Source organism: Heterodontus francisci, chromosome 3 (genome assembly GCF_036365525.1).
Source record: "Heterodontus francisci isolate sHetFra1 chromosome 3, sHetFra1.hap1, whole genome shotgun sequence".
Lineage (NCBI taxonomy): Eukaryota > Metazoa > Chordata > Chondrichthyes > Heterodontiformes > Heterodontidae > Heterodontus > Heterodontus francisci.
In genome coordinates, this window is record NC_090373.1 from 11,484,776 (window position 1) to 11,503,160 (window position 18,385).

General features: G+C 45.7%; 1 long non-coding RNA gene across 3 annotated transcripts in view; it reads left to right on the top strand.

Moving 5' to 3' along the window:
- LOC137354350 (uncharacterized) overlaps positions 1 to 18,385 on the top strand; it is a 75,925-nt gene that overhangs the window by 40,082 nt on the left and 17,458 nt on the right. For 2 of the 3 annotated variants that reach the window (XR_010970386.1, XR_010970389.1), the window contains exon 4: positions 64 to 192. This is a non-coding gene — a long non-coding RNA (uncharacterized lncRNA). Of the gene's footprint in view, positions 1 to 63; positions 193 to 4,751; positions 8,224 to 18,385 lie in introns of those variants that run through there. The other variant, XR_010970394.1, reaches the window with a different exon arrangement.

The window sequence follows — 18,385 nt, forward strand, 5'->3', positions numbered from 1 at the left end:
TGTATTAGTTCGCTAGCAAGCAAAACAGTATGCAATGCCAATGCAAATTACTTTTGTTGACAGAAGAGAACTAGCTACACCATGTCACGGGGTGGTAGATGGACCTTATCGGATGACCTCTGGATTCACACTATATCAGGAGTGCAAATTCATACAAGAAATCATGAAACTCAAGAGAGGATTGTTATTGAGGTGAGGCTGGAGACAAATCAGCAATAGGAAGATGAACCATTTCTCACACTGCTGTAGTCACAAGACAATTTAACTGATGGTCAATGTTTGTGCAACTTCTCCACATGCTTGTAATATGTGCCTGAAGACAGGGCAGCCAACAAAATGGCAGTGATCTTCAAATCAGGAGAATTTTATAGGATAAAACAGATAGTGCTTCAGAAGAGTCATGTAAAACAGAAAAGCAGAGTGGTACAGGAAGGGACAGAGAGATTAACGGTAGGTAGACAAGACTAGTTTATTCATCTTGACAGGCTGTTAAACTAGGTCCTGGATTGTAAAATACAGAAATAGCAGAATCTCTCATAGACAAAATGTCATTTGCTCACCAAAGCTAGTGACAAAATTAGATAAACACAATTACAAATAAAAAGCACCCTTCAGTTCCTCCAATAAAGTGATTCTCTTAAATTCACTTATGTCTGTATCTCAGTCCATCACTGTCGATTCCAAATCAGCTGTGACAAGATAATTATGAACAAAAAGCTTTTCTGCAAAAAGTTGAGCAGTTGTTATTACATGTATATTCTGTTACAGCGATGAGGAGAATTTTTTTCTCTCAGAGGGTCGTGAGTCTTTGGAATTCTCTTACTCAAAAAGCGGTGGAAGCAGAGCCTTTGAATATTTTTAAGGCAGAGATAGATAGATTTTTGATAACCAAGGGGGTGAAAGGTTATCGGGGGTCGGTGGAAATGTGGAGTCATCAGTTCAGCCATGAACTTATTGAATGGTGGAGCAGGCTAGAGGGGCCAAGTGGCCTACTCCTGCTCCTAATTCGTATGTTTGTATGTACAAAACATTTAGTCACTATCTATTGTACTCCAGGCTAACCAATTTATGCCAACTCAAATCTATTACCTGTTAGCAAAGGTGAACTTTTAACGTATTGTAATTATATGATACACAAACTTTCAAATTACATTGGCCACTCAGTTTATCTGATCTCAAACTGGATAGTAAATGATGCACATTGCTGATCTTTGACATACTTGTAAAACTTGTCCTTTAATCCAATTTACAGAAAAAAATCAGTTATTGATGTTTCTAACATGGTCATTGAAACATAATACATTTTTACTATGTTTTCCCCGACAGTTTTTAAAACTGCGAATGCAGCATAACTTTTGTAAAGGAATTGTAAAGAGTTAATCATAGATTAAGGTTTATTAAAGCTATATGTTACATTGTATTTACTAAATATTGTATATGGGTCAGCAGCATCCCGATTTTGCCAATGCCGCTTAGCTCCATTACACTTGTATTCATGAGGAACTTACCATTGTTACAATGAGGCAGGAGGAATGCACTGTCTTTTCTAGTTCCACATCTCCACAGGTCACAACATATATTTAAATGTTTACCCAGTTACCGATACGGTCAATCATATACGCTACTCTTTATCCCAGAATAAACACACCAACCAGGTTTCTTTAATAAACAACAAAATGATCAGTTTAGTATGAAACAAGACTTATCCAGTAACAAAGTGAAGCATTAACACACAGATTGAAACATGAAAGTTCCATTTTTATCTTAGCCCCTCATATACACATACACACTGGCTAACTGAAAAATAAAGAGATTTTCTCTGCAGAGCTCTTACAAAAAAAAGAAAAAAATTACTTTGGCCAAATACTTGCTAATTCTTGAAGAAAATAGAGAAGATATGGAAGGATGTCAGTTGTCCCTTTTGGTCTGGCGTCTGGGTATACAGAGACGGATCACTGGTATCTTGTCTGGAGCAATTTGTTCTGGAGATGTTGAGAAGTAGTCGGGTAGGCTTTCCAGGAGAAATGTGGCATCAGGGGTTTCAGTTATCCCACTCTGGATTTTCAGATTTTTCAAAGTGGTAGAGAAAGATGAGCTGGTGTCTTATCTCTCAGCAGGCTGACCTCCAACTGCCTTCAAACACAGTCCACACCCCAACTGAACCAAAACAATATCTCAGAAGCGAAACCCCAAGCAGCAAATCAGAACCTCCTGACTACTATAATTCTTGACATATCAAATCTCTGTAAACATTTCCCTAAGTCATCAAGGATTCTGTTGTTTATTAAACTTAAGGCATGTGATATCCAGTAAAGATTTGTTTTCAAACAAGACCCTTGTAAAAAAACATCCATGGAATCTTTTCAGTTTTCCCAATAAACCAATATCCATAATTCTAAAACACAGATCCTCAAAAAAAAATAGAAGCACTTTCATAACACAGTGCTGACTTCTGAAGATTCCTTGGGATTTCCTGCCTGTTTTCCCTTCAGTACAAGTTGTGGAACAATGTGATTCCAAATGGATAGCAGCAGAATTGCAACAATTCTAAAAGTCCAGCAACTTCCAACATGTTACTGAGCTTGTGTCCCAAGTGCTAGGCTATTTTAAAACACAAGATTAAAGGCTTGGAGCAAGGCTGTCCGACCTTTTCACGTGGGGGGCCCACATTACAATTTTTGTCTTACACAGGGAACCTGTGAGACAATTTTGGAACGATATGGGAATTAAAATTTTATCTTACTATTAATCAAAACAACAACAAATGTGCATTTTTGTGAACAAGCTTTAAAGAGAAAACTAATTTATTGACTTACTTTCTTGTCATTATATTGGACACAGATTTAGTGAGATACCTGGCATTTCTCTTTGCAGCATAAGTAGTCAATGTTTGCCTGCACACATGTTGTAGCGATGCGAGTATTCCAGATAGATGTCCATCTGTCAGGAATGATCTTGATCGCTCTCTCTCCCTCCTCTCTCTCTGTCTGTTTCACTCTCCTTGCCTCTCTGTCTGTCCTTGTGTTCCCTCTCTGTGCTATTCCCCCTCCCTGTGTCGGCCTCACTCTGCCCCCCCCCCCCCCCCCCCCCCCGGCCCCTCTCTCTCTGTCTGTCCCCTCCTCTCCCTCTCTCCTTCTCTCTCTCTCTGCCCTCTCTCTCTCTCTCTCTGCCCTCTCTCTCTCTCTCTGCCCCCTCTCTCTCTCTCTGCCCCCCTCTCTCTCTGCCCCCCTCTCTCTCTCTGCCCTTCTCTCTCTTTGCCCCCTCTTTCTCTTTCTCTGCCGCTCTGTCTCTCTGTCTCTGCCCCCTCTCACTCTGTCTCTGTCTCTCTCTCTCCCTCTCTGCTCCCTCTGGCCCTCTCTCCCTCTGCTCCCCCCGCCCCCCACATCCCCGCCGCCTCTCTCTCTCTTTTTCTCTGCCCCCTCTCTCATGCGCTCACTCTCTCTCTCTGCTCTGTCTCTCTCTCACGCTCTCTGCCTCCATTCTCTCTGCCCCTGTCTCTTGCTCTCTGCCCCTCTCTCTCTCACTCTCTGCCCCGTCTCTCTCTCTCTCTGCCACTCTCTTCCCCCCCCTCTCTCTCTCTCTCTCTGCCCCCTTTCTCTCTCTGTCTCCCTCTCCCTTCTCTCTCTGTCCCCCTTTCTCTCTCTCTCTGTTCCCCTCCCTCTCTCTGTCCCCTCTCGCTCTCTGCCCTCTCTCTCCTGTCCTCTCTCTCTTCCTCTGCCCCCCTCTTTCTCTCTGCCCTCTCTCTCTGCTCCCTCTCTCTCTGCCCCCTCTCTCTCTCCTCCCTCCTCTCTCTCTCTCTGCCCCCTCCCTCTCTCTCTGCCCCCTCTCTCACTGTGCCCCCCCCCCGACGGTTGCAGTGAGCGGGAACGCTCTGCAGAGCAGCTTTGTGGTTGGTCAGTTTTTAAAAATATATTGCAATGTCAGTTTCACAGCTGACAGCTGCTATGAACTGGAACAGTTGTTTCTGAACTTCAGGCAGATTGAGGTTTCTGACCTTTTTTTAAAAGCCAGCCGGAAAGTCATGAATAAAAGCAAAATACTGCGGATGCTGGAAATCTGAAATAAAAGCAAGAAATGCTGGAACCACTCAGCAGGTCTGGCAGCATCTGTGAAAAGAGAAGCAGAGTTAACGTTTCAGGTCACTGACCCGAAACATTAACTCTGCTTCTCTTTTCACAGATGCTGCCAGACCCGGAAAGTCATGAATCTGCCCAAAGTTTGGAAGCTGTTGCTCCCGCTCTCAGCACCTGTCTGCTGTGAAACTGACATTGCAATATTGCTACCATGTTTTCAGCTGGTCAGTTCTGCTTTTTTTAAACAAGTTATTGTCAATGTTCAGTAAAAAAAAGTTTCAAGCAGTGTCCCATATGACAATATTAATATGTTTCCATTTGGCAGGTGTGATTTCCGTCGCACTACCAAAACTAATTTTCACAGCCACATCTCCCGCTGCAGCGACTGTCTTCAGCTCTGACTTATTCCACGTGGATTCCAACTGAAGTTTCATGCTTCATGTTTTGAATCCACCCAGGATTACAGGTATCTCCAAGAAATACAGTGTTCCTCGGACTGCTGTTCTCGCCGCATCCTGAGATCCACACTCAGTGCCATGCGCCAGCACATGTACACACTCGACCTCTCTCTCCAGAAGCACCACCTCACTTTATCTCAAAGCTGTCCTACTCTGCAGTTTCTTTTCATCCTTCACCTTATCCAATGCATTAATAAAAAACTTCTTTTCTTCCTTCCAGGTGTTAAGGAACGCAAGCTCCAGCAGCTCATGGGTACCAACACCCCTCCAGATCCTTCTTCCCCTTCTCTTCCTTTTGACCCCATCCCTTCTGATTTGACCCCTTGCTGTATATTCACTATATTCTCTGACCTTCCTCTCTCTGAGGAAGATTTGTACTCAACAAAGGACTCAGTTGTATCCCCTTACGCCCCCACCCCAATGAATTTCATGCTTGGTATGATGTTGAGCTCTTCTTCCGTCTCCTTCACCTCCGGGCTCACTTCTTTGACCAGGAGTCCTCTTCCGACCAGCGGACCCTTTCACCCACCTCCAGTATTCTCCCTCCACCTGGACCACTCCCTCCGACTTCTTACTTGCTCTTGATTTTTTTCATTGAGAACTGTCGGCAAGACATCGGCCATCTCAATTTCTCCGCTCCTTTCACTTACTCTAACCTGTCTCCCTCCGAACTTGCTGCACTCTATTCTCTCAGTTCTAACCCTGACATTGTGATCAAACCTGCTGACAAGGGTGGTGCTGTTGTTGTCTGGTGTACCGACCTCTATCTTGCAGAGGCTCAGCGCCAACTCTCAGAGTCTTCTTCCTACCTCCTCCTGGACCATGACCCCATCACCGAACATCAAGCTACTGTCCACAGGACTGTCACTGCCCTCATCTCCTCTGAAAATCTTCCCTTTACAGCTTCCAACCTCATAGTCCTGCAACCCCGGACAGCCCGCTTTTACCTCCTTCCTAAAATCCACAAACAGGACTGTCCTAGGTAACCCATCGTTTCAGCCTGTTCCTGCCCCACTGAACTTATTTCTTCCTATCTTGACTCTATCTTTTCTCCCCTGGTCCAGTCTCTTCTCACATACATCCGTGACTCTTCTGATGCCCTACATCATTTTGACAATTTCCAGTTTCCTGGCCCTAACTGCCTCCTCCTCACTATGAACGTCCAATCTCTCTACACCTCCATTCCTTACCAGGATGGTCTGAGGACTCGCCGCTTCTTCCTTGAACAAAGGCCCAACCAGTCCCCATCCACCACCAACCTCCGCCGCCTGGCTGAACTTGTTCTTACATTGAACAACTTCTCCTTCAACTCCACTCACTTCCTTTAAATAAAACGTGTTGCTATGGGTGTCCACATGGGTCCTAGTTGTGCCTGTCTTTTTGTGGGATATGTTGAACATTCCTTGTTCCAGTCCTACTCAGGCCCCCTTCTCCAACTCTTTTTCCGGTTCATTGATGACTGTATCGGTCCATTTCCTGCTCCCACCCCAAACTTGAAAACTTCATCAACTTTGCTTCCAATTTCTACCCTTCTCTCATCTTTACATGGTCTATTTCCGACACTTCCTTTCCCTTCCTCGACTTCTCTGTCTTCGGGTAGGAAGGAAAGGTAGGAAAGTAAGTTGTGAAGAGGACATGAGGCTGGAAAGGGATATAGATAGATTAAGTGAGTGGGCAAAGGTCTGGCAAATGGAGTTTAATGTGGGAAAGTGTGAAATTGTCCACTTTGGCAGGAAGAATAAAAAAGCATATTATCTAAATAGTGAGAGATTGCAGAGCTCTGAGATGTAGAGGGATCTGGGGGTGTCCTAGTGCATGAATCGCAAAAGGTTAGTATGCAGGTACAGCAAGTAATTAGGAAAACTAATAGAATGTTATTGTTTATTGTAAGGGGAGTTGATAATAATCGTTATACAGGGCATTGGTGAGATCATACCTGGAGTACTGTGTACAATATTGGTCTCCTTATTTAAGGAAGTAATTAAATGCGTTGGAAGCAGTTCAAAGAAGATTTACTAGACTAATACTTGGAATGGGCAGGTTGGCTTAAGAGGAAAGGTTGGACAGACTGGACTTGTAACCGCTGGTGTTTAAAAGAGTAAGGGGCAACTTGATTGCAACATACAAGATCCTGAGGGGTCTTGACAGGGTGGATGTGGAAAGGATGCTGCCTCTTGTGGGAGAACCTAGAACTAGGGGTCTAGGGGTGGCACAGTGGTGCAGTGGTTAGCACCGCAGTCTCACAGCTCCAGGGACCCGGGTTCGATTCTGGGTACTGCCTGTGCGGAGTTTGCAAGTTCTCCCTGTGTCTGCGTGGGTTTTCGCCGGGTGCTCCGGTTTCCTCCCACATCCAAAAGACTTGCAGGTGATAGGTAAATTGGCCATTATAAATTGCCCCTAGTGTAGGGAGGTGATAGGGAATATGGGATTACTGCAGGGTTTGTATAAATGGGTGGTTGTTGGTTGGCACAGACTCGGTGGGCCGAAGGGCCTGTTTCAGTGCTGTATCTCTAAATAAAATAAAAAAACAGCTCTTCTGATATGTCTTCCTTTTTCCTCAACCGAGGATTCCCCCACACTGTGGTTGACAGGGCCCTCAACTGTGTCCAACCCATCTCCCACACTTCTACCCTCACCCCTTCCTCTCCCAGAATAGCGACAGGGTTCCCTTTGTCCTCATTTTCCACCCGACCAGCCTCCACATCCGATGGATCATCCTCCACTTTTTATGCCATCTCCAGCCTGATGCCACCACCAAACGCATCTTCCCCTCCCCTGTCAGCATTCCGAAGGGATCATTCCGTCTGTGACACCCTGGTCCACTCCTCCATTACCCCGACACCTTGTCCCCTTCTTACAGCACATTCCCATGCAATCGCAGGAGGTGTAATACCTGCCCAATTACCTCCTCTCTCCTCACTATCCAAGACCCCAAACGCTGCTTCCAGGTGAAGCAGCGATTTACTTGTACTTCTTTCAATTTAGTATACTGTATTCACTCTTCACAATGCAATCTCCTCTACATTAGGGAGACTAAATGCAGAACGTTTGCATTTTCAGAACACCTCTGTTCAATCCACAAGCGAAACCCTAAGCTTTCGGTTGCCTGTCATTTTAATTCTCCACCACACTCCCAGACTAACCTCTCTAGTAGACCTCCTGCATTGTCTGAATGAAGCTCAAAGAACAGCACCTCATCTTTCGACTAAGCACTTTACAGCCTTCCAGACTTAACATTGAGTTCAGCAATTTCAAATCATAAGCCCTGCCCCCTTTGTTTGGACAGCAGCTGTTGATGATACTTCTGCTATTTCCCAATTACACCTCCTTTAGACCCATCTCTTGTTTCTTTACTCGTCCAATTACCATCTCCTTTTGCCTTGCACCATTATCCCTTTTGTCATATAATCTCTTCTGCCTTCCACCCGATCACAGACCTTCTGTTTCGTTCTTTCCTGCCTCTGAACTTGCTTAAAACCAGTTACATCTCTGACTTTTTCCAGTTCTGATGAAAGGTCACTGACCTGAAATGTTAACTCTATTTCTCTCTCCACAAATGTTTTCAGACCTGCTATTTCCAATATATTCTGTTTTTATTTTATAATTGAATATTCATGGTTTGCCGGTAAAATTGAACAGTCTATATTCAGGTAACGAATCATCTAGTTCATTGAACTCTGAATGCAATTATGATGAGGTGTGATCACAGAGAGGCTTCTTGTGTTAGATTGTGCTGATGTGTTTGTGCCTTTAATGGGATACTGAAAGCCCCTACCATTGAAGTCTAATGAAGTCAACTTGTTGTAGCCAGCAGAGCAATGCAACAGAGACTATTTGCCAATCCTGAAGTTGTAATTAAAATGCATAGAAACTGGACATTGTGAAATAAGGCACTTGGATGTTTGACGATCTAGTTCTTCTTTTGCAGACTCCCTAAATCCAGTGGTCGAACACTATAAACAAGATTTAAAATAAAATCTCATTGTAATTAGATAACATAAAGGGCAAAAATGGACATTTGAAAACTATTCTTATAATGTGTTCTGTTAAGTGGGCTTCATTATTTCTCATTAGACGTATTGAACTTGTACAATAGGAAAAATCACCCTTTATTAACTGTATTAACATGTTAATATTGTGAAATATACTTGTTATGTGATACCCTTCATTCATTGGCTCAAATTGCTGTTGTCATTACATCCCCCAGTGACAGACCTGTAATTACAATTCTTCATCCTAATATGAGATAGTTTACCACAACTTGCATTTATATAGTGCCTTTAATGTTGTAACACCTCCTAATGGGTTTCACATAAGTTTAGGTTGTTTTCTGCAAAAGATACCAGTTTTCATAGTTCACATTTTATACAGTATGACCACCTAAGCACAAGCATTTCACTTTACTGAAATCCAAGCAAAGCCTGATTCAATATATTGGTATGAATTGTACATAAGGTTTCAGTTAATCTTTACAGCCACAAGTCCATTTTAGCAATACACATCCAACCAGTTTCTTTCAATTCCTCAACTGTGAGCAGAATTAGATGTGCACAGCTCTACCTTCCCTGATGAAGTTCTGTGCACAGGTCTAACACATTCATACTGATTGCTGGAGGGAGTTATGATGTTAATGACGGCCACACCAGTTTACACAGTACCAAATATTTGCTGCAACATTAAACAAGTTCAGGCAAGTTCATTTTGTGGCTCTGGTTTGTGGCATGATGATGCAATGTTGAGTGGAAACTTTACTTTCCTGAATTATTTCTCAATAGCTTCACCATGAGAAGCATTGGCTGACATATTGGATCATGCCTGAAAACAAGCGCATGGTTGGGGGGGGGGGGGCTGATTGGCAGCATACAATATCACTGCTGCCTGCTGATTATAATTATCTTTGCATGCAGCTAGCACTATCCCCACTATTCTTTGCATGCTGAGGTGGTGGGTGCGATGTAGGGAGTACAGAACATGAATTAAAGGGGAACCGCTCCAAAGACTGTGAACAACTTAAGGAAGAAATGGCTGAAGGAGGGAGTGAAACGGGTACTATGGTTCTCTTATACTGCACAAGAGGAGGAACATACTTTTACCCCAGGAGGCAGGAAGCCCTTCCAGGCATCTACTTAAGAAGCAGTGGTAAGAGATTGCTGAGTATGTCAATACCATAAATTCTGGAAATGAGCAGGTGCTTCTTGCCCATAATATTGGCATGTCAGTAGCCATTTAGGGCTACTGTGCAGTGACATTTCTAGGTCCCTGCCTCTTTACTCAGTCATCCATTAAAAACCTTCTTAAAACCCATTTTTTGACCTCACCTTTAGTCACCTCTTAGAAGCTTGTGGTCCATTCCTCATTATTTCTCTGTAAAGTGTTATGGGGCAACATGGGCTGGATTGCCCTCTTGTTGACAGGTTAGCGGAAGGGGTCGGTCTTTCACCTGACCATGTGATTCTGCTGCTAACTGGCAGAACTGCTACCACAGCCCTCATTATGCAAGGGAGGGAAATAGAAATGGAGTGGTGGTGCAGTGTATAAAGGGCTGCAGCTAGATAAAGTGGAATGTGACTTTTTGGACAGCGGCAGCCATAATGACAGTGAGACGCACCACCCTCAGGTTTTCTTTGGAGTGTCAGCAGCTGTGGAATCTTGCAGATTCTCTGATGCATCTATGGAGGTTTTGCTGGCACTGTAAGGGTCAGAAGGGCACACTTCTGAGGACAAGAGGGCAGGAAGTCCCATGAGGATTGGGTAAGGACATTATCGAAGGAAGTTGCTGGAACAGTCAATGCAACTCCTAAGGACTGTTTCACAGAGTAGGCAGAGGACCAGTGACCTCATTTTGGTGGCCAAAGTCATGGTACTACTTCCATTTAGCATCCTGCACCAATGCTAGAGGCTTCCTTACCTCTCAGGCTCTTTCTGTGTCATCACCTGGGTATCAAACAAACTCACTTATTCAGAAGAAGACAATTGGAAACAATAAAGAATAATTTTAACTCAAAGCACTCTGCAAACTCACTTTGTTTGCCATAAGAGTCTCTGTACGTCTCAATGGACTATAATTGTAAAGAGGCAACAAGGGTGAAATTGGTCTTTGGCAATTATGTGAAACAGGCAATAGCAAATCAGTGGTTCATTTTACAAAGAACAGTACAGCACAGGAACAGGCCATTCGGCCCTCCAAGCCTGCACCGATCTTGATGCCTGCCTAAACTAAAACCTTCTGCACTTCCGGGGACCGTATCCCTCTATTCCCATCCTATTCATGTATTTGTCAAGATGCCTCTTAAACGTCGCTATCATACCTGCTTCCACCACCTCCCCCGGCAGCAAGTTCCAGGCACTCACCATCCTCTGTGTAAAGAACTTGCCTCACACATCCCCTCTAAACTTTGCCCCTCTCACCTTTAACCTATGTCCCCGAGTAACTGACTCTTCCACCCTGGGAAAAAGCTTCTGACTATCCACTCTGTCCATGCCGCTCATAACTTTGTAAACCTCTATCCTGTCGCCCCTCCACCTCCATCGTTCCAGTGAAAACAATTCGAGTTTATCCAACCTCTCCTCATAGCTAATGCCCTCCAGACCAGGCAACATCATGGTAAACCTCCTCTGTACCCTCTCCAAAGCCTCCACGTCCTTCTGGTAGTGTGGCAACCAGAATTGCACGCAATATTCTAAGTGTGGCCTAACTAAGGTTCTGTTCAGCTGCAGCATGACTTGCCAATTTTTATACTCTGTGCCCAGACCGATGAAGGCAAGCATGTCGTATGCCTTCTTGACTACCTTATCCACCTGCGTTGCCACTTTCAGTGACCTGTGGACCTGTACGCCCAGATCTCTCTGTCTGTCAATACTCCTCAGGGTTCTGCCATTTACTGTATGCTTCCCACCTGCATTAGACCTTCCAAAATGCATTACCTCACATTTGTCCGGATTAAACTCCATCTGCCATTTCTCCGCCCAAGTCTCCAACCGATCTATATCCTGCTGTATCCTCTAACAATCCTCATCACTATCCGCAACTCCACCAACCTTTGTATCGTCCGCAAACTTACTAATCAGACCTGCTACATTTTCCTCCAAATCATTTATATATACTACAAACAGCAAAGGTCCCAGCACTGATCCCTGCGGAACACCACTAGTCACATCCCTCCATTCAGAAAAGCACCCTTCCACTGCTACCCTCTGTCTTCTATGACCGAGCCAGTTCTGTATCCATCTTGCCAGCTCACTTCTGATCCCATGTGACTTCACCTTTTGTACCAGTCTGCCATGAGGGACCTTGTCAAAGGCTTTACTGAAGTCCATATAGATAACATCCACGTCCTTCATCAATCATCTTCGTCACTTCCTCAAAAAACTCAATCAAATTAGTGAGACACGACCTCCCCTTCACAAAACCATGCTGCCTCTCACTAATAAGTTTGTTTGTTTCCAAATGGGAGTAAATCCTGTCCCGAAGAATCCTCTCTAATAATTTCCCTACCACTGACGTAAGGCTCACCGGCCTATAATTTCCTGGATTATCTTTGCTACCCTTCTTAAACAAAGGTACAACATTGGCTATTCTCCAGTCCTCTGGGACCTCACCTGTAGCCAATGAGGATGCAAAGATTTCTGTCAAGGCCCCAGCAATTTCTTCCCTTGCCTTCCTCAGTATTCTGGGGTAGATCCCATCAGGCCCTGGGGACTTATCTACCTTAATGCTTTGCAAGACACCCAACACCTCCTCCTTTTTGATAATGAGATGACTGAGACTATCTACACTCCCTTCCCTCGGCTCATCATCCACCAAATCCTTCTCCTTGGTGAATACTGATGCAAAGTACTCATTTAGTACCTCACCCATTTCCTCTTTCTCCACACATAGATTCCCTTCTCCGTCCTTGAGTGGGCCAACCCTTTCCCTAGTTACCCTCTTGCTCTTTATATACGTATAAAAAGCCTTGGGATTTTCCTTAATCCTGTTTGCCAATGACTTTTCATGACCACTTTTAGCCCTCCTGACTCCTTGCTTAAGTTCCTTCCTACTGTCTTTGTATTCCTCAAGGGATTCGTCTGTTCCTAGCCTTCCAGCCCTTACGAATGCTTCCTTTTTCTTTTTGACTAAGCTCACAATATCCCGCGTTATCCAAGCTTCCCGAAACTTGCCAAACATATCCTTCTTCCTCACAGGAACATGCTGGTCCTGGATTCTAATTACCATTGTATCCTCTTCTTACAAAGGAAAAGATCAAATAGAACCACAACAGAGAGCCTCAACAGGGGCAGAAGCCCAACTTCCGAAAACCCTGAGTTGACACAATGAGGAAACTCTGTACATAATTGGCAGACAGAGGGAGAGGGAATGGGAGCTGCTGAAGTTAGAGGTGAGGTAGTAAGTGAAGTTTGGTGAAGGAAGGGCAAGACTCATCACACATTGTGCTTTCGCAATGTATTGCAATTCCCTTACACACAGCTGCTGTTTCTTCAAGGGAAATATCACTGTGTACATAGCATAACAAACTCTTCTGTGTTTCACAACCCTTTGGAGGAAGAACATGGAGAGAAAATATGGAATAAAGGGTACAATTCTAAAGGGGATGCAGGAACAGAGGGACCTAGGTGTATATATGCATAAGTCATTGAAGGTGGCAGGACAGGTTGAGAGAGCGGTTAATAAAGCATACAGTGTCCTGGGCTTTATTAATAGGAGCAAAGAGTACAAGAGCAAGGAAGTTATGTTGAACTTGTATAAGACACTAGTTCAGCCTCAGCTGGAGTATTGTGTCCAGTTTTGGGAACCACATTTTCGGAAAGACGTGAGGGCATTGGAGAGAGTACAGTAGAGATTCACGAGAATGGTTCCCGGGATGAGGAATTTCAGTTATGAAGATAGATTGGAGAAGTTAGAACTGTTTTCCTTGGAGAAGAGAAAGCTGAGAGGTGATTTGGCAGAGGTATTCAAAATCCTGAGGAGTCTGGACAGAGTAGATAGAGAGAAACTGTTCCCACTCGTGAAAGGATGGAGAATGAAAGGGCACAGATTTAAAGTATTTGCTCAGAGAAGCAAATGTGACATGAGGGAAAACTTTTTCACGCAGCGAGTGGTTAAGGCCTGGAACGCCTGAGAATACCTGAGAATGTGATGGAGGCGGGTTCAATTGAAGCATTCAAAAGGGAATTAGACAGCTATATGAAAAGGAAAAATATGCTGGGTCGTGGAACTGAGGGAATTACTCTTTCAGAAAGCCAGTGTGGAACCGATGGGCTGAATGGCCTCTCCTGCACTGTAACGATTCTGTGATTCTGAGGCAGATACGGATTTCCTGTGTAGTTATTGGAGATGGTTTCCATTCAGAGGCTGAGCTACAGTCTGCTACATCACATCAGCAACACGTTACAGAAAGTTTCTTAGGGCATGCAGAAGACTTGAGAGAATAATGGTCCAGAAAATATCTACATCAACAATACACCAGGAGGAGGTACTAAAACAATGGTGGCTCCTGGGTTGGAAGCTATTACTACTTCAGTAGGTGCCTTGAGTACCAGCCTGAACACTACACTTTCCTAAAGCTTCCCATAGCTGGTTAGGGCCATTTGGGCTGCAATAACACTGAGCAGTAGTACTTTAGAGCTTGTGTCCTGCATTAGTGGGCTGCAAGGTCTGGTCATAGATCTTGCGAACACCCCCAAACAGTAACAATGTACCTGCTTCCTTAGGACTGCCTACAATGTCTGCACATGAAGGAACCTAAGGCATAGGCCAAGTATCCCTTGATGGTCCAAGAGAAAGGCTGCCATAAGATGGTCCTTCTGGACAGCTACTTCACTGAGACAAGAGTCACCTCAGGCCTCTAAGGTTCCAGGGGGACCAGACCAGCTACTCAGTGCTCACTGAGACAGGAGCTCATTGAAATAACAGATTAGGAGTTTAAGCAAATTAGTTAGCTGGCACAAAGATTAGGCACAATGTTGAGAAGTGGTGGTAGCAAGGCTCAATGGATTTTTAGGCATCTTTTGGCAGATGTAATGGAAAGTAAATACAGGTTAACCACATAGAGTTCTGCGTTTGCTGATGTGTATGTTTATAACTTTTCAGAGTTGGATGATTGTATGGGAAATGTAGAGTGTAATTGTAATCTAACCTGCCTGGTGGGAAGTGGATCAGTTCTGCACCATGCCCAATTTTACTAGCCATTGAATTAAATAGCAATTGCACCATACACGTGTGTGAACACTGTTGGTAAAATTACATAGCTGGCTCTTTTTGTTCTCCTGGTCCCATTGGGAATGAAATTAAGTGCACAACCTGCTTGAAGAAAGCATCATTGACCTTCTTTATTCAATATTGAACTGCTGAGTGAATTATATGGCAAATACCATCAGGTGCTACTGGGAAGGATCCAGTTCCACAGATATTCAATACAGTGGCAGCTTTGATTGTAGATCAGGAGCAGACTGTCCCTGCAAAAATCTGTCCACTGATTCGAGGTGCTTTCCATGTTAATGGGGCAGGTTGGTTTTGTCAAGTGAGGTCTTTATTTTACATTTTTATAAAATGGCTTTGCTGCTTCAATACTTGTTGAAAAATGATGCCCTTTAGACTTCATGGTGGAGACATGTCCAGTCCTTTACCATCCCCCATCACTTTTGTGGTATTACATTTCCTTCTTCCAAATGAGCAAAGTCCACATGCTCATTGATCGCTGCTTGAGTAATCCACCTGGGTCTTTCTTGGCAGCTGTTTCACTACCAATGAGCAGTCGTTCTCTGCTGCCTGACTGGACATAAACTCCATTCCACCTGCAATAAAAACAGCTAAACTGGCACCCTCACCCTATCCCACATCATGAGGGTAATTTTGTCATTGAAGTTATAGAGTTATATGGTTGGATTTTAAGCAGCCCTTAACGTTGTGATCATGGTGGGTGGGGGAGTGGTGGGTGGTGGTGCCTGAAGAGGGCTCTGAATGAGGCCCGCCATGGACCTCAACAGCAGCAGGGCCCAGCCTGATCCCCCTGGCGACGGAGGGGCACCATGGCGACTGCTGGGCGAAGGGACCACAATCCACATAGGCAAATGAATAAAATTAATAGATTTGCATGTACTTATCCTTAACCTGATGGCCCGCCGTGATCTTCGGCCCGGTAGCCGGCACTCCCGCGCCTTCGGATACCCGTCTGGGGAAACGAGGCGCCACACTGGTGGAGAGGGTGGGGGGGGGGGGGAGGAGGTAAGTTTATCAGTGCGGGAGGGGTGGGGATGGGGATAAATGACATAAGCGTTGGGAAGGTAGGAAGGATTGTACTGTAAACTTTGGGCTGGATTTTATAGGGTCCCTGACACTGGAAATGGTGGCTGGTGGGGGGCATGAAGATTGTTCCGGATGAGGCCTGCCACCGACCTCGATGCCGCCAGGGCCTGTCCCGATCTTGGCGGTGGTGGCGAAGCCTCATGTCGGCCCTCGCCGCCGTTCAGCGATGGGATCCACATTACAATATGCAGACGGGCACTTACCATTCATTAATATATGCAGGCTGCAGCGATTCAGGCAGCAGGTTGAGGTCTTCATTTGGACATGTGGCAATCACTTGCGTTCACTTTCACATCCGTGAAATGCTGGTGGCACCCAAGCATCAGTATTCGGAGCAGGCGAAGGTGGGTGCAGGTCTGCAGTGACCGGGACATAACTCTGCATGAAAGAAGGGTGGTACCCCGTGCCCTTCTACTGTAAAGGGGGTCACTCTGCACCCACTAACGTTTGGCAGGGGGGAGGGGAACTGAAGGGGGCTGACTCCGCAATCGGCCAACGCTGTTTGGGGGAGGGGGAGCAATAGCACTCTTTGATCCCTTTGTGTGGGATAGGGGCCAAGAATGGTATGGGGTCGAAGGTCATGTGACCGATGGTAGCATCCTTGCAACCTCAGTAACATGACTGTGCTCATGCTGCCCCGCTTTTATTTATTTATTTAATTTAGAGATACAGCACTGAAACAGGCCCTTCGGCCCACTGAGTCTGTGCCGACCAAGAACTATCCTTTTATACTAACCCTACAGTAATCCCATATTCCCTACCACCTACCTACACTAGGGGCAATTTACAATGGCCAATTTACCTATCACCTGCAAGTCTTTGGCGGTGGGAGGAAACCGGAGTACCCGGCGAAAACCCACACGGTCACAGGGAGAACTTGCAAACTCCGCACAGGCAGTACCCAGAATTGAACCCGGGTCCTTGGAGCTGTGAGGCTGCGGTGCTAACCACTGCGCCACTGTGCCGCCCAAGCCAAGCTAGTATGGGTGATGTCATACCACACCATATAAGTGATGATAGAAGGCAGATGAAGCACCAGTTTACATCACTGTCATCCCTGATAGGTGCCATTGATCTACTGAGGGCACCGAGTTCACCTGCAGCATTCAGATGGGGCTGGTCCAACCTGTCTGTCTTGATCCAAGTGCTGTGAGGAGCCGTATCTGCCAGAGGCTGAACCAACAGGCAGACACAGCCTACATGGAAGTTCATAGAAGAGAGCAGCAGCAGCAGCCACCAAGGTGCTTTCGACATCAGAGAAGACAGTGAGTCCACAGGCCCTGCGTGACATACCTGCATATGTCACATTGCCAGTGTTAGAGACGACTGCGGATGTCCAGAGAGGCATCTCTGTGCACTGCTGATTGATGACCTATAGCTGGACACCCTATGCCTGTGGCCCTCAGAGTCACTGCGGCTCTTAACCTCTATGCTTCCGCATCATTCCAGGGACCCACCGGCGACCTGTGTGGCATTTCACAGTCACCAGTGCACCGCTGTATCAGGGAGGTCACCGATGCCTTGTACAGGAGGGCTGATGTCTATGTTCGCTTTGGGACAGATCCTGAGAGTCAGGCCCAAAGAGCTGTTGCATTTGGGGCCATCACAGAAGTTCCACAGGTGCAAGGGGTCATCAACTGCACGCATGTGGCCATCAAGGCACCAGTCGGACAACCAAACGCATTCCTGAATAGAAAGGGCTTCTACTCGCTCAGTGTGCAGCTAGCCTGTGTCCACAGGAAACGCTTCATGCAACTGTGTGCCCGCTTTCCAGGCAGCTGCCATTAGTCCTTCATCCTGTGCCAGTCCTAGGTGCCACTGCTTTTCACTGTACCAGCTCAGATCCAGGGATGGCTTCTTGGGGTCAAGGGCTACCCCTTGCAGACATGGCTCCTGACGCTGATGAGAAACTCCACCAGCGATGCTGAAGAGAGATACAACGCCTGCCATTGCTTGACAGAAGCTACCATCGAGCAGGCCAATGGCATGCTGAAGATGCGCTTCCGCTGCCTGGATAGATTGGGTGGGCCCTATAGTGCTCACCAGTAAGGGTAGCATGTATTATTGCCGTATGATGTGCTCTGCACAACTTTGCAGTAGAGGGGGGAGGCCCTGCAGGAAGATGAGACACAGGAGCAGGAGACATTCTCGGATGATGCAGACCCAGAGGAGGTGCAGCAGCATACACACATGGGAGGATGAAGATCATCGAGGCACCGCAAACAGGGCAAGCAAAGAGCAAGGGATGCTTGGCAACGCCTTATTGCTAAGTGCTTCCACTATCCCTGAGGAGCAGAATATGTTCCCCATGTCACACATCACCGTGCTGCATCTGGTAGGCAGTCTCCTGCATCTGTGACGTCTGTGTTTCCATAATCACTGGCAGCAGATGACTGAGCCATTGCCCATGTGACTGCACCTGTGCAGTGCCACATCATGCATACTGGCATGGCGATGATGTTTTTCCATACATCGGCATAGCTCTCAGGTCAATGATGTAATGGGAGGAGACATAATCGGCACATGCTGGCATGCGTCATTCACACAGT